Source organism: Rhamphochromis sp. 'chilingali', assembly GCF_963969265.1.
Source record: "Rhamphochromis sp. 'chilingali' genome assembly, chromosome: 14".
In the NCBI taxonomy this organism is placed as follows: Eukaryota; Metazoa; Chordata; class Actinopteri; order Cichliformes; family Cichlidae; genus Rhamphochromis; species Rhamphochromis sp. 'chilingali'.
This window is the reverse complement of record NC_137941.1, coordinates 24,983,695-24,999,286: the sequence shown is the minus strand read 5'-3', so window position 1 is coordinate 24,999,286 and position 15,592 is coordinate 24,983,695. Positions and strand designations below refer to the sequence as shown.

General features: G+C 42.4%; 1 protein-coding gene across 1 annotated transcript in view; it reads left to right on the top strand.

Moving 5' to 3' along the window:
• Positions 1 to 15,592, top strand: part of LOC308410623 (CD209 antigen-like protein A) — a gene marked incomplete at its 5' end in the record, with an annotated part of 77,508 nt that overhangs the window by 43,466 nt on the left and 18,450 nt on the right. The window lies entirely within an intron of this gene.

The following is a 15,592-nucleotide window of genomic DNA, read 5'->3' as shown; positions in this document are numbered from 1 at the left end:
CACAATCATAGTCTGGTGTGCACAACAATATCATCTTTGGACAAGTGCATTCAGTGTGTGGGACCGGTTTCCTCCCTCAAGTGGCTTGGCTATAAGTGCAAAGGTGAGACATTTAGTGAATAGGTACAGTATATAGTAAAAAGCATTAATAGAGTTCAACAAGTTAAGACTAGCTGAAATGAACACTGCTCCCTTTTTAATTAATGGGTGGTCACGTCTAATTAAAGAAATGTAGTATTACCTCATTGGTGCAGGACCTTGTAAAAATGGTATACTTGGGATTGTCCTCAATTCCCCATTCCATAACATAAACTGCTCAAAATAATAAAGGGAACACTTAAACAATGCGATGTTACTCCAAGTCAGTCACACTTCTGTGAAATCAAACTGTTCACTTAGGAAGTAACACTGACAACCAGTTTCACATGCTGTTTTGCAAATAGAGTAGACAACAAGTGGAAATTATAGTCAATTCACCATAATAAAGGACTGGTTCTGCAGGTGGTGACCACAGACCACTTCTCAGCACCTATGCTTTCTGGCTGATGTTATGGTCACTTTTGAATGCTGGCGGTGATTTCATTTTAGTGGTAGCATGAGACAGTCTACAACCCACACAAGTGGCTCAGGTAGTGCAGCTCATCTAGCGTAGCACATCAATGTGAGCTGTGGCAAGGTTTGCTGTGTCTGTTAGTGTAGTGTCCAGAGCATGGAGGTGCTACCTGGATGTGGAGTAGGCCATAGGATGGCAACAACCCAGCAGCAGGACCGCTACCTCCACCTTTGTGCAAGGAGGAACAAGAGGATCCCTGCAAAATGACCTCAAACAGGCCACAAATGTGCATCTGTCTGCTCAAATGGTCAGAAACTGACTTCATGAGGGTGGCTTGAGGGTCCAGCGTCCACAGGTGGGGATTGAGCTTGCAGCCCAACACCATGCAGGATGCTTTGCATTTGCCAGAAAGCACAAAGTTTGGCAACTTCGGCACGGGCACCCTATGCTCCTCACAGCTGAAAGGAGGTTCAAACTGAGCACGTGACAGTCTGGAGATGCCGTGGGGAACGTTCTGCTGCCTGCAACATCCTCCAGCATGATCATATTGGCAGTGGGTCAGTAATGGTGAGGGGTGGCATTTCTGTACCTGCCAGAGAGCCTGACTGTCATTGGGTAACAAGATGAGGTCCTCGGACCCTTTGTGAGACCACATGCTGGTGCGTTTGGCCCTGGGGTCCACCTAATGCGAGACGACACTGGACCTCATGTGGCTGGAGTATGTCAGCAGTTCCTCCATGACAAAGGCATTGATGCTATGGACTGGCCCGCCTGTTCCCCAGACCTGAATCCAATTGAGCACATCTGGGACATCATGTCTCACTCCATCCACCACAAACTGTCCAGGGGTTGGCAGATGCTTTAGTCCAGGTCTTGGAGGAGATCCTTCAGGAGACCATCCGCCACCTCATCCCGAGCATGCCCAGGCATTGTAGGGAAGTCATACAGGCATCTGGAGGCCACACACATTCAACTACACACTTTCATGCCATTCAACTACCTAAAGAACAAGGTATTTAATAAGAATAATTCATTCATTCACATCTGGGATGTCCTTTTTTTTGGGAGGGGGGGGGGGGGATTAGCAGTGTATGTGTAGTCATTAAAATATCCTTAAGTGTGAACAGTTTTGGGGGGGTTTTTCAGCATTTCACATTACTGCAATGCTTTGACAAAAAACTACTTCACTTAAATAGAACTGCAAAGCCAAATAAAGTCTATCAAAATGTGTTTCAGTTTGTTTAGGGGTCTGGCACAAATCCTGCCTTGCAAAATTGGCAAATCAGAATTGTCACCAGTCAACACAGGTGTGTATCAGTGCGCATGCGCCAACCAGCGTGCAGCCTGTTACAGTCGCTCCTGCTTTTCTCTTAGTTTAGCTCTTTTTTCTTACGTATTCTTTTTTTTTCTGACTTGTATTTTCCTCCGTTTTCTATCTCTTACTCAATCATGTGGATTGAGAGAGTTTTTGTTCTTCTGGTGGCCGTGGAACTGTTACTTTTATCATGGAACGGGACCGCGGCACATCTCCTACACGCACGGACTGTTTACTCCAGAGATCAGCTGATCGCCCTGATGCCGGCCGGCTCGCTGGCCAGGCCCGCAGAAGTGCCCGCAGAAGTACCAGCTGAAATTTGGAGGAAAACACATCGGGGATGCAGAGGTCAAGGACAGAAGAGAAGAAAAAAGGTGACGGTGAGACAGCGGAGGCTCGAAGCGAGGAGGAGGTTTAAACCGTGTCTGCCGTCTATCGTGATGGGAAATGTGCGATCGTTGGCAAGTAAAATCGACGAGCTCTCAGCACTGGTACGGAGTCAGAGGGAATACCGAGAGTGTAGCCTGATGTGTTTCACCGAATCATGGCTGCACCAGGTCATTCCCGATGAGAATGCTTCCGTGGAAGGCTTCCACACTGTTCGGGCGGACAGGGACAGCATCGCTAGCGGTAAGCGTAAAGGAGGTGGGCTTGCTGTTTTAGTTAACAACCGGTGGTGTAACCCTGCCAACATAACAATCAAAGAAAGGATTTGTTGCCCGGACACTGAACTGTGTGCTGTTGGACTCAGGCCGTATTATTTACCCAGGGAATTCTCTCACGTCATCTTGGTGGCTGTTTATGTTCCCCCCTCTGCTAACCCCACAGCTGCATGTGACACTATCCACTCTGCCATAGCTCGGCTACAGACTCAGCACCCGAGTGCCTTTATTGTGATCTCGGGTGACTTCAACCATGTATCACTGGACAATACACTACCAACATTCAAACAATATGTGGACTGTCCCACCAGGGGAGAGAAAACTTTAGACTTACTGTATGCTAACGTCATGGATGCATACAGCTCCTCCTCCCTCCCCCCACTTGGTAGGTCAGATCATAACCTGATTCACCTCACCCCCCGCTATGTGCCAATTGTGAGGAGGGAACCTGTGACCACCAGGACTGTTAGGAGGTGGTCAGAGGAGGCAATAGCGGAACTACAGGGCTGTTTCGAGGTGACCGACTGGGAAACACTCTGTGAGCCTCACGCCGAGGACATCAATGGGCTTACTGAGTGTATCACAGACTACATAACTTTCTGCACCGACTCCATTGTTCCAGCTCAGACTGTTCATTGTTACCCAAATAACAAGCCGTGGGTGACTAAGGACATCAAAGCCCTCCTCAACAACAAGAAGAGGGCTTTCAGAGGGGGCAACAAAGAGGAGGTGAGGAAGGTCCAGGTGTTACTAAAGGACAAGATCAGAGAGGCTAAGGATAATTACAGGAGGAAGCTGGAGTGGAAACTCCAGCAGAACAGCATGAGAGAGGTGTGGAGGGGCATGAAGACCATCACTGGATTCAGGCCAACCAACAGCAGGGGAGCTGAGGGAGGTGAGAATAGAGCCGACGAGTTGAATCTGTTTTTCAATAGATTCGACACCACAGTGTCTGCTCCCACCCCCACAACCTCACCTGCAGTCAGCCTGGAATCCAGAGCCACACCACTGTGCCAGCCTCTCTCTTCACATGTTGCCTCCTGTGAGATTCCTGACACCCCTCCCCCACCCATCACCTTCACTCAATACCAGGTTGAGATGCAAATGAGGAGACTTCACTCAGGCAAGTCTGCTGGACCAGACGGAGTGAGTCCCCTTGTCCTCAAGGCCTGTGCCCCCCAGCTGTGTGGAGTCTTTCATAAACTGTTTATGCTGAGTCTGAGTCTGCAGAGGGTCCCGGTGATGTGGAAGACATCATGCCTCGTCCCTGTACCAAAGACGCCTCGTCCCAGTGGCCCCCAGGATTACAGGCCCGTGGCACTGACCTCCCACATCATGAAGACCCTGGAAAGGCTCATCCTGGACCAGCTGCGACCCATAGTAAGACCACATCTGGATCCCCTTCAGTTCGCTTATCAGCCTCGTCTCGGAACAGAGGACGCCATCATCTACCTGCTCAATCGTGTCTACACCCATCTGGACCAGCCGGCGAGCACTGTGAGGGTCATGTTTTTTGACTTTTCCAGTGCTTTCAACACCATCAGGCCGACCCTCCTGGGTGATAAGTTAGCAGCGATGCAGGTGGATGCTTCTCTGGTGTCCTGGATTGTTGATTACCTGACAGGAAGACCACAATATGTACGTCTCCCACAGTGTGTGTCTGACAAGGTGATTAGCAACACAGGGGCACCACAGGGGACTGTCCTCTCCCCCTTCCTCTTCACCCTCTACACCACAGACTTCAGCCACTGCACAGAGACCTGCCATCTTCAGAAGTTTTCTGATGACTCTGCGGTGGTTGGATGCATCAGCAGGGATGATGAGACAGAGTACCGGGCTGTGGTCGACTCCTTTGTCACGTGGTGTGAGCAGAATCATCTGCAGCTCAACGTGGCAAAGACCAAGGAACTGATCGTGGACTTCAGGAAGACCAGGAAACACTTGACCCCTGTTTCAATCCAGGGGGTCAGTGTTGACATTGTGGAGGACTATAAATACCTTGGAGTACACATTGACAATAAACTGGACTGGGCTAAAAACACCACAGCACTTTACAGGAAGGGCCAGAGTCGTCTCTATTTTTTGAGGCGACTGAGGTCCTTCAACATCTGCCAGAAAATGCTGAGGATTTTCTATGAGTCTGTGGTGGCCAGTGCGATCCTCTATGCTGTTGCATGCTGGGGGAGCAGGCTGAGGGTCGCAGATGCCAACAGACTTAATAAACTGATCCGTAAGGCCAGCAATGTTGTGGGGATGGAGCTGGACTCCCTCAAGGTGGTGTCGGAGAGGCGGATGCTGTCCAAGATAAAGACAATGTTGGATAACACCTCCCACCCACTCCATGACATGTTGGTCAGTCACAGGAGCTCGTTCAGTGAGAGACTGAGATTACCGAAAAGCACCACTGAACGACACAGGAAATCATTCCTGCCTGTGGCCATCTCCCTGTACAACGCATCCACTTAACACACTGTTTGCTGCTACAACTACACATGTTTCTTTTCCAAATATTTATTTATAAGTGACTTATGTATGTATGTATGTATATATATGTATATATTGTACTATTCTTAGTTAGCGTATTGTCTGTCTTGTCTTAATGTTGGTTTAAAATGGAGCACTGTAACAAAAAATAATTTCCCCCAGGGATCAATAAAGTATTCTGATTCTGATTCTGATTCTGATATCCCATTCATATTTGGCTTGACTTTTTTTCAGTTTATTTTTTACCTGTCTAAAGTATTTATCAATTAAAATAACTTTTATTCTTACATTCCAGAAAGAAGAAATTTCTGAATATTCAGGGGAGGATGGATTGCCACATTCAGTTCTGGATCAAATATCAAGCGATGATGATGGCAACCACAGCATATCAGAAGAAGAATATGTGCCAGATTCAGAGTCATATGATGAAGATTCAGATGAAGACATCTCATTATTGCCAAGCACATCAAAAGGTCTGCTATGGCAAGATGACCTCTCCAAAGCGCATGAACAATCAGATTCAACGAATTTAATCCACAACTTGACAAAGGACAAGCCACAAGATAAAAGTGAGCTTTGCGAAACTGAATCAGAAAAAATCACTTTAAGTAAAAGAAATTACTGCTATTTTTGTGGCAAACCACAAGCTAAAATTTCCCGCCACCTGAAAACGCACAAAACGGCTCCTGATGTTGTGCATGCATTTTCCCTGCCTAGAGACTCAAACGAGCGTAAAAGCCTGTTAGAGAAATTGAAAAATAAGGGAAATTTTAAGCATAATGCTGCAGTTTTGCATGGTGGAGTGGGACCACTGAAAGTGAAGAGAAGACCCAAGATTAAAGCAGTTTGTTGTTGTGTCTGCGTACCGAATTCTCAGTGCATAACATGGAAGAAGCTATTAAGCCTGCTAACTTCCAGAGAGTTGTGCAAGCAGTAAAGAAAGTTTCAGGTTTTGATGAAGAGACACTTAGGCACTTAGACTAAAACAGATATACTTGTGTTTGCTATGCCATAAAACAATAAAAGAAGGTACGACCTCTTCTCGTGACCCCAGGATGTGAGTGTGTATGCCAGAACACTCTGGAAGGCACACAGAGTCTTTACAGACTGCTAAGGATCAGACCTCTATCAACATGCAATTGATTATAAAACTCTAAGCATATATGAGTAAATACTTCTAAGCATAAATGACAATTCAATAATATAAACCTGACATATTCCACTACAGATTACAGAATACATGCCCCAAAATGTATTTTGTAACGTTTTTACCTTACTCAATGAGAGTAACGTATTCTGAATACTTTGGATTACTTAATATATTATCATGCTTTTTACAACTACATGAATGTACAATTGCTGTGTGATTTATTACTATTACTGAAGATCCGCGGCTCCGAACCGTAGTAAAGGGACCTCTGGCTAATACGTGGGGTTCGTGTCGGGCTCGTAGCCGAAAAATAGCTTTACTTTGTTGTCTGGGTCAACTTTGCTTGCGATAGACAGAGAGAGGCGTTGAAAGGCTGCTGCAACGGAACTTATTGTTTCGGAGGAAAACACGAACACAGTGTACAGTTGAGTCTTAATAGCTTACTTACAACTGGGCTCGTCAGGCACTCTTCTTGGCTGCAGTGGTTATTATTATATTTACATGCTTCTAGCTCCCGTTTCTGCTCGATGACAACTCGTACTTTCCACTCTCCTTTTTCTCCCTCCTTGTGCTCACAGACACATAACGGGTATGGCAGTCCATTCTCCCTGCAGCACGGACCACACTGTCCATGAGGCTACATTCTTTAGAGCTATGACTGTAGCATTCTGCCTATTAGCTTAGCACAACAACAACAACAAAAAGGTGCTCTGTCGCTACCCGATCTGTACCGGAAACCCGATCGGTACCCCGCATGCACAAATCTTACGTCACTTCCTCTCTTTGCCAGCATTGCGACATTCAATATATTTGAATGATACGGTTAGCGCCCAGTTAGCTCCTAGCATTTCTCAACATCTCTGCCTCCTTTTCGACTACCAGGACATTTAAACTATGGATAATCCGTATACAAACAAATTCATGCTTTTCTCCGATTGAACAACAGCACCGTAAAATAAGAAGAATGGCGCCTAATTACAGAGTTAATATTACAGACTTTGTAATATGTCACGTGAAGATTCATCAGCCAGATGAAGTGTTTACTGACAATTGACAGTGATAGCGGACATCATCATCACTATTCCGATCAATCCTCTCCACACAGACAAGCATAAACACACTCGACTATCACTAAATCAAAATTAATACACATTTCTAATGACGCTAATTCAGTTTACATTAGGGTTCATTCGCTCGGTCAGCAGGTGGCAGAAAACATCTACACATGCGCGGTACAGATCGGGTAGACCCGATTTGTACGGTCCGACATTGCACATGCGCAGTAAGGATCGGGGAGTACTGATCCGTCACTATCTTTTTATTTTTTTGTTTTTGTCTACATTATATTAAATGTTTCATTATCGGAAATATTTTAAGAGATACTTATTATTCTTAACATCTTAACAGATACTCTGACCCGTAACTGTCGTAAAACGCTTCGACCGGAAGTAGACACCTTTTGCGCATGCGGGGTACCGATCGGGTTTCCGGTACGGATCGGGTAGTGACATGCTCTCTCACCCAGGAAACACACAGTCGCAGAGAGAGCGCGTCATCCTGTAACCATGGCAACCGTAACGCTGCCGTCTGGAACAACAGAACAAACAAAACCCAAACAGTCCTGACCAGCGACAATATGAAACAGGAAAATACCGCCATGTAATCCATTTATTTCAACAAAGTAACTGTATTCTAAATACCACCTTTTTAAATGGTAACTGTAATGGAATACAGTTACTCATATTTTGTATTTTAAATACTTAACGGCGGTACATGTATACCGTTACTCCCCAACACTGATGTTAACTGAAAGAACACATCACTGTTGTTAACCGTGTTAGTGCATTACAAAGTAATGTGTTACTGTAATCATATAACATTTTCCAATCTGTGGAACCAGGAAGTTTCAATATAATGCCACGCTAAATTAAGGAAAAACAACAACAAAAGATGAAACTGATGACATGTCAGAGTGCCTGTAACAGATTTCAATGGGTTATTATTTTGAAATCCAAAATGTAACTGACTTTATTTTGAGTGGCTTAAGTGAAATGAGTCCATGGAAACCAGAAGATTTTTTTTAATAGCTTCAAGAGTTGAGACAAAGCCTGAGCTGGTCCAGAGGCTTTCCGCGCTGACGAAGAAGTCCAGTCAGCGGCCTGGAAGGTGAACACTGACGCCGAACCAGACATTGACAAGGAGGTGGCATGGCAGCTGCAGGACCAGATGAGGCGGGACCAGACAGTAGAGTGGCAGCCACAGATGATGGAGTAGGTGGGTGCACTGCAGGCTGGATGGATCCCACTGACCCTCCAGCGGGGACTGAAGACAGCTGAAGCGATCCCTGACACCTTCCAGCGGAGACTGAAGACAGGTGAATGGGCCCCTCGGACCCTCCAGCGGAGGCAGAAGACGGCTGGCACGGTTCTCCAGAACACTCAGTGGACACGAGGAACTGCTGGCCGGGCTCTCCAGAACCCCCAGCAGACACCAGGAACTGCTGGTCGGGCTCTCCAGAACCACCAGCTGATGAGGCAGACAGTGGCGTGGGAGCCGCGGAGTGCTGGGTTGGCTCACCTGAGCCTCCAGCAGGAGCAGATGCAGGGCCAGAAGGTGTGGGGACCCCTGGCTGTATAGGCAGTTGAATAATGGCAGTTCAGTATGAGTGGCAGACTGAACTGGAGACTGAGCTAAAGACTTCACTGAAGGCTGAACAGGAGACTGAGCTGAGCTAATAACCAAAGTGATGGTTGAGGTGAGAATGGAGCTGGTGGTGGAGCAGATGACTGAGCTTCAGGCTCAGTAGAGAGATAACATATTAACCAAAATTCTAGAAAAAGCACATTACATAAAAGGTATAAATTGACTTGCGTGTAATTGAATGAAATCAGTATTTGATCCCATACCACCCAGCCAAAATTCAGGGCATTATGCCACACAGATTGCAATCACTCAGTCAATTGTAGACAATCCTGATCTCAAATGAACACAGAATCAATTTCATTTTTCTCCATTCCAACCTCTCCAGCCTTTGGGCGAGATCAAAGAGCTGTCAAAGGGCATTGGGGACAAGATTGTTGACCTACACAGGGCTGAAATGGACTACAAGACCACCAGCAACTAGCTTGGTGAGAACTGTTGGCATTCAAATCAGAAATAGAACAAATGACCATCTATCACCCCTGGTCTGGAGCAAGATCTTCACCCCTGATGGGTGATGATCATCAGGAATTTGGTGGATAACCCCAAAATTAAAATTGTAATCATCTGAAGGCAGCTGGTACCACAGTCAGCAAGCACACCATTAGTAACACACTACACCAGGGGTGTGCAACTCCAGGCCTCGAGGGCCAGTGTCCTGCAGGTTTTAGATGTGTCCTTGATCCACCACAGCTGATTCAAATTGCTAAATTACCTCCTCAACATGTCTTGAAGTTCTCCAGAGGCCTGGTAAGGAACTAATCATTTGATTCAGGTGTGTTGACCCAGGATGATATCTAAAACCTGCAGGACACCGGCCCTCGAGGCCTGGAGTTCCCCTTCTCTGCACTACATAGTAATAGACTGACATCTTGCAGTGCCTGCTAGGTCACTCTCCATGTACAAGCCCATCTTAAATTTGCTGGTGAACATCTTAATGATTTATAGAGAAACTGGCAGAAAGTGCTTTGAAAACCAAAATCAAACACTCTGACAGACTGATATACATACAGAAAATAATTACTTCAAACCATTCCTTCTAAAGGTGGTTCAACAAGTTAATGAATTTTAGTGTCTTAATTTTTTTACAGGTCTTCATATCACCCCTGTGAATTTTTTTGTAACGACTGTATGTTGTAACTCAAGTAGTGCAGAGCTGTTGTTGCATAATGTGATTTTACTGTGTATTTTGTTTATACTGTGTGCATGCTTGTTATCAAAGTATGGTTGGCTATTGCCAGGAAACCATCTGCTATGTTGCTATCTGTTAAATATCGGTACATGTGATTATTATCATATCATGGTCAGGGTTTTATCAGCTTACTGTTTCCCTTAAGCCCGTGGTCATCCTCTGTACTTTGAATGCTGTCAGCAGTCAAAATAACAGAGCAGGACACCAGGGGCGATTCTAGTATTAGAGCTTTGGGGGTGCTGAGCACCCAGAGAGCTGCCCAGCCAGGCAAGATAAATCATAAGATTCTTAACTTCATCAAGTCTTTCTGTCCCTGGGTCCTCATCTCAAAACATGACATCATTGTTTTGTACATTTTAACACAATTTAATCCCCACATTTGTGAAAGAAAAGCAAAACACTTTTTTGAAAAGTCTGTAACAAAACCATCAAATCTGATCAAGGTTATTTAAATGCTGCTAAAGAAGAATGGATTGGAATAAAAAAAAAATACATATCCTAACCTTAATTACTGGGGAGAATAATGAATGATGCTCATAGTGAGTAAAAAGTAAACTGAGTGCATTTTTTGGACAGAGATTCACTTTTAATGTGTGTGTATAATATAATACAGATACATAAAAAACACTCCCAAAACAGAATAAATTATTACAAATAAAAATCTTTACTGCAGACACTAATTTTACTAATTTAATAATACTAATTTTGCGCTGTAAGATTTATGAGGTTCATTCTTTCATAGTGGTACTAGGGAGAGCTTGACATTTTTATCAGGTGGTACACACTGTAAAAAGTTTGAGAAACACTGATAAGTGTATGTGTGCTTTTGGACAAAAATTAAAGCTGCTGTAACGAATCTTTGAAACAAGTTAGCTTAAAACATTTTTAGAATATAAACAGAGCACTCTGCTTCTCTTTACAGCTCCTCACTCCACCAGGGCTGTTTGGCACTTTCTGATAGTGTGCAAATGTGGTGCACGTGCTGCGACAGTCATACAGACAACTGGACGGTCCAAAAGTTGGCCTACCTATTACTGGATGAGGTTTTAGTAGAGTTGTGGCTGAACCACATAAAAATATATTATTAATTATAATTAATCTCCCCGATCAATTATAATGTTATGTTGGAATGTTGTTAAAGAGGGTCAAAAATGTTCCAAACCAGTTTGTTTTGCAGATTCTGTATAGCAGCTTTAATATAGGGAGGACACAACTTCCAGATTGTGTGAGTAAAATAAGTTTTTTTCTCTTTGTCAGTTTAATAGTTTCTGTTTTGCCTGTCACTGTTCCCTGACTGTTTTCTTACTTTCAATCAAAAGGAAAATAACCAAACCACATGAACATCTAATAAAAGATATAAATACACATCCAGTCATCCACCCATTCACACACACATTCACACACTGGTGATGGCAAGCTACATTGTAGCCACAGCCACCCTGGGGCGCACACATGTCAGTGTGCCCCAGGGTGGCCCCAAAACACACACACACACACACATACGGGTCTATGTGGTATGGAGGGACTATACTATGTCAATCCGCCCGGTGGTGGTTTAACCTTCCTGCCTTCTTGGGACCTTTTTGTGCCACTGCTATGTGTTAAATGGCTGCCATTTCCACTGTGTTCAGTGGAATATAACCAAACTTGCCACAGGATAGTTTTTACCTGTCAATGTTAATATTCCAGTGTGAATTCCTTAAATCAGCCTAAAATGGCTGAGCAGCAGAAATCCCCACACCCATCACCCTGGGGACCATTTTCTGCCCATTGACTTCCATTATAAACGCTATTTTTCAACCCCAAATTATCATCATATGATTTTATTTTTTCTTCTTTTCTTGGATGTCAATGAAGACTCAGGGCCTTGAAGTTTTAATTTTTAAATTGCAAAAAAAATGCAAAAAAAATAATGGCAGGTCAAAATGTATGTTGGTGCCAATCTTTGGTCCATCTAAAGGCCTACTTATAATGACAATCACATATTACTTCAACTGGTTTTTTGTGGAAATATTTAGTTTCGTTTTTTGGTTTTTGGGGCTTATAACACAGGGCGCTCATGTAATAACACTGGGATTTGAAGGGTTAAAACAACGAAAATATAATTAAAACTTTACATGAATATTTCAGGGAGAAGTAGTTTTACAAGGTTGGCTAATTTAAAGTGGAATAAAATATGGATATATGGTCTTTTTATGGCGTGGCTGAGAATGGTCCCTAGGGTGATGGGTGTGAGTTTTTTAAAGGATGGCAGGAGGGTTAAGTGGACTACCGTTTTCAAAGGACTTAGAGCCAAGGGAGCGAGGTTAAAGTGTTTGAAAAAATCTGAAAAAAATTTGGGTCACTTCAGACCTCATACACTCCCTATAGAAGTCTAGATACACTGATACACACCAACCAGACTCTATTGTGTTTTCTGGAGACATTGTCCACTTGACAACGATGTGTTTTATGAGGTCCAAAAAACCCCAATATTGGGTCTTTAAAGGGACAATGATGTAATTTTTAAATAGGTCATCATTACCATGAATACACATCTGACAGGACACAGGATTACTGGAACATCATTTTATTAGTGTTCTTGGATCTGAACATTAATTTTAACCATAAATAAAAAAGAAATCTATGGACAAAAATGCCCACGCTTCCCACAGAAATATAAAAATATAGAAGACAGAAAAATTAAAAACATTTAAAATGAATTTTTGGTGGCTAGTTTCCCTTCATTTATGTGGTCTTTAAAATGCCTCATCACTGCAGCAACCTCAGCCTTGGACCACATGTTTTTGGGAGCTCTTCGGGAATTGTGGGATTGAGCAGCATTTTTTTTTTTTTTTTTTTAACTCTTTATTTTGTACTTTTTCCTTTGTATTACATACGGACAAGACAATAATAATAATAACACAACAACAAATACACAAAAAAAAAAAAAAAAAAAAGAAAAAAAAAACACCACGAGAGGTCCCGCCCTATAAGGCTGACTGAGACTTATAAATTATCCATTTTGTCCACTGTTTTCGGTGTTTGTCAGATTTCAGTCTCAGAGTGTAAGTCATTTTTTCCATTGTATATATGTCCTCGATTACGTCCAACCAGTCTTCCAGTTTTAAAGGATCGCTTTTCAGCCAATTTTTTGTTATCACCTTTTTGCTTGACAACAACATAATCTTAAACAAATACCAGTCCTCCTTTTTTACATTTTCCCATATTCCAAAATACATTACTCGTGCCTCACACAGTACTTCATACCCCAGCACCTTCGTCATTGTTGCCGCGATTCTTTCCCAATATGATTTAATATATTTACACTTCCAAAACACATGTGAGTGATTGGCGTTCCAGTCTCCACATAATCTCCAGCATTGTTGGGGTGTTTTCAACTGCTTGCTTTTGATATACGGAGTAATAAAAAACCTAATCACATTTTTCCAGCCATATTCTCTCCATCGTCTAGAGCTAGTGGAGTTATGCTGTGTGAGACATAAGGATCGCCAATCATCCTCTGACAACTCAATTTGTAGTTCCGATTCCCACTTTTGTTTAATATATAATGTTTCATTCCTATTCGAATTTTGTAGGCCATCATATAATTTCGACAGAATTCCTGATGGAAGATTTTTATATGCACCTGTTATTGTTCCTATTATACGATTTCTTTCTCTCGAGAGCTTCTTTCTAATTTCTGTATTGTAAAAGTGTCTTAATTGAAAGTACCTAAATAAATCTGATTTATCCAATCCGAATTGTTTCTGTAGATTCTCAAAAGATTTAAATGTTGTCCCATCTATTAATGTACACATTGCTGTAATTCCTTTATTGACCCATCTTAAAAATGTGCTATCCCATTGTCCACTTTGGAATTTTCGAGAGTATGCAGGCCAAATCAGCAATTTACAATCTTCTGTAATTCTATATTTCTTCATTATTGTCCACCAGAGTTTAATAGTAAATTCAGTGATGAGATTTTTGTTCGTGGGCTGGGTAGTTTCTTCTCCCAATCTTGCTAGTGGATGACATGATAGGCAATAATTTAACTCTATATGCTTCCATTTTGAAGTATATTCTGATGAACACCAGTAAACAGTATATCTCAGCTGGGCTGCATAGAAATATTCCTTGAGATTCGGGAGGGCAAGTCCTCCTTTTTCTTTTCCTGATTGAAGTATTTTAAATCTTATTCTTGGCTTTGTCCCTTTCCAAATAAATCTACTAACTAATTTATCCCATTTACCAAACTGTGCATCTGTTATTTGGACTGGTAATGAGGTGAATAGGTACAATAACCGGGGAAGCACATTCATTTTTATTACCTCTATTCTTGAGCTAAGGTCCTTGACAAGCGGAGCCCATTTAATCAGATCTTTTTGGATTGTGTTACTAAACTTCACATAGTTTGCCTCGTATAAAGTATTTGTATCACTAGTTAAATAGACACCTAAGTATTTGATCTTATTTGAATCCCATTTTAGTTTAAGTTCATTTTGTAATAATTCTTTGGGGAAATAATTCAGACAGAGTACTTGAGTCTTTTCGATGTTTAGTTTATATCCTGCGTTTTTACCAAAATATTTTAATGCTTTAAACAGCCAAGGAAAGGTCGTATCAGGATCCTGTAGATATATAATTATATCATCTGCAAAAAGACCTATTCGTTGTTCAAGTTTGGAAACAAAAACCCCTTTTAAGTCTGTACTTTGCCGTATATACTGAGCCAAAGGCTCAATATACAAAGCAAAAAGAGCTGGACTCAAGCAGCAACCTTGCCTAGTTCCTCTAAAGAGCTCAAAGCTGTCTGTCAAGTCCCCATTTATTTTAACTCTAGCCATTGGCCTATGATACAGGGATTGTATACACTTAATGAAGATACTGTCAAAGCCCATTCTCTTCAAAACAGCAAAAAGAAATATCCAAGAGACTCTGTCAAAAGCCTTTTCAGCATCTAAACTCACTAAGGCTGTTGGGATTTTTTCTCTATTAACTTCATTAATTATATGCAATGTGCGTCGTATATTGTCTTGTGTCTGTCGCCCCTTAATGAACCCTGTCTGGTCTTCATCCACCAGATCAGGAAGGAACAGCTCTAGGCGTCTTGTGATTATAGATGTAAATAGTTTATAATCAACATTTAAGATGGAGATTGGGCGATAAGAATCACAGTTTTCCTTGTTTTTACCTTCTTTCGGTAAGACTGTGATGATGGCCTCTTTCCAGGAAGGTGGAATTTTAGCGTGTTTTATTGTCCAATTAAAAGAATCTATCAAAATAGGGGCCAAAACCTCTTTGAAAGTCTTATACCACTCATTGGGGTACCCATCACTCCCTGGACTTTTATTCGTCTTCAATCTCCTTATTGCCTTATCCAGTTCTTCCTTTGTAATTGGTTTAGTTAATAGTTCATTTTGAGTTGTCCCTATTGAAGGGAGGTCTAACTGATCCAAAAACTCTACAATTTCTGGTCCATTTTTCTGATCCGGTTGACTATACAATGTTTTATAATATTCTTGAAAGGTGTTTTTTATCTGTGTTGGTTCATATA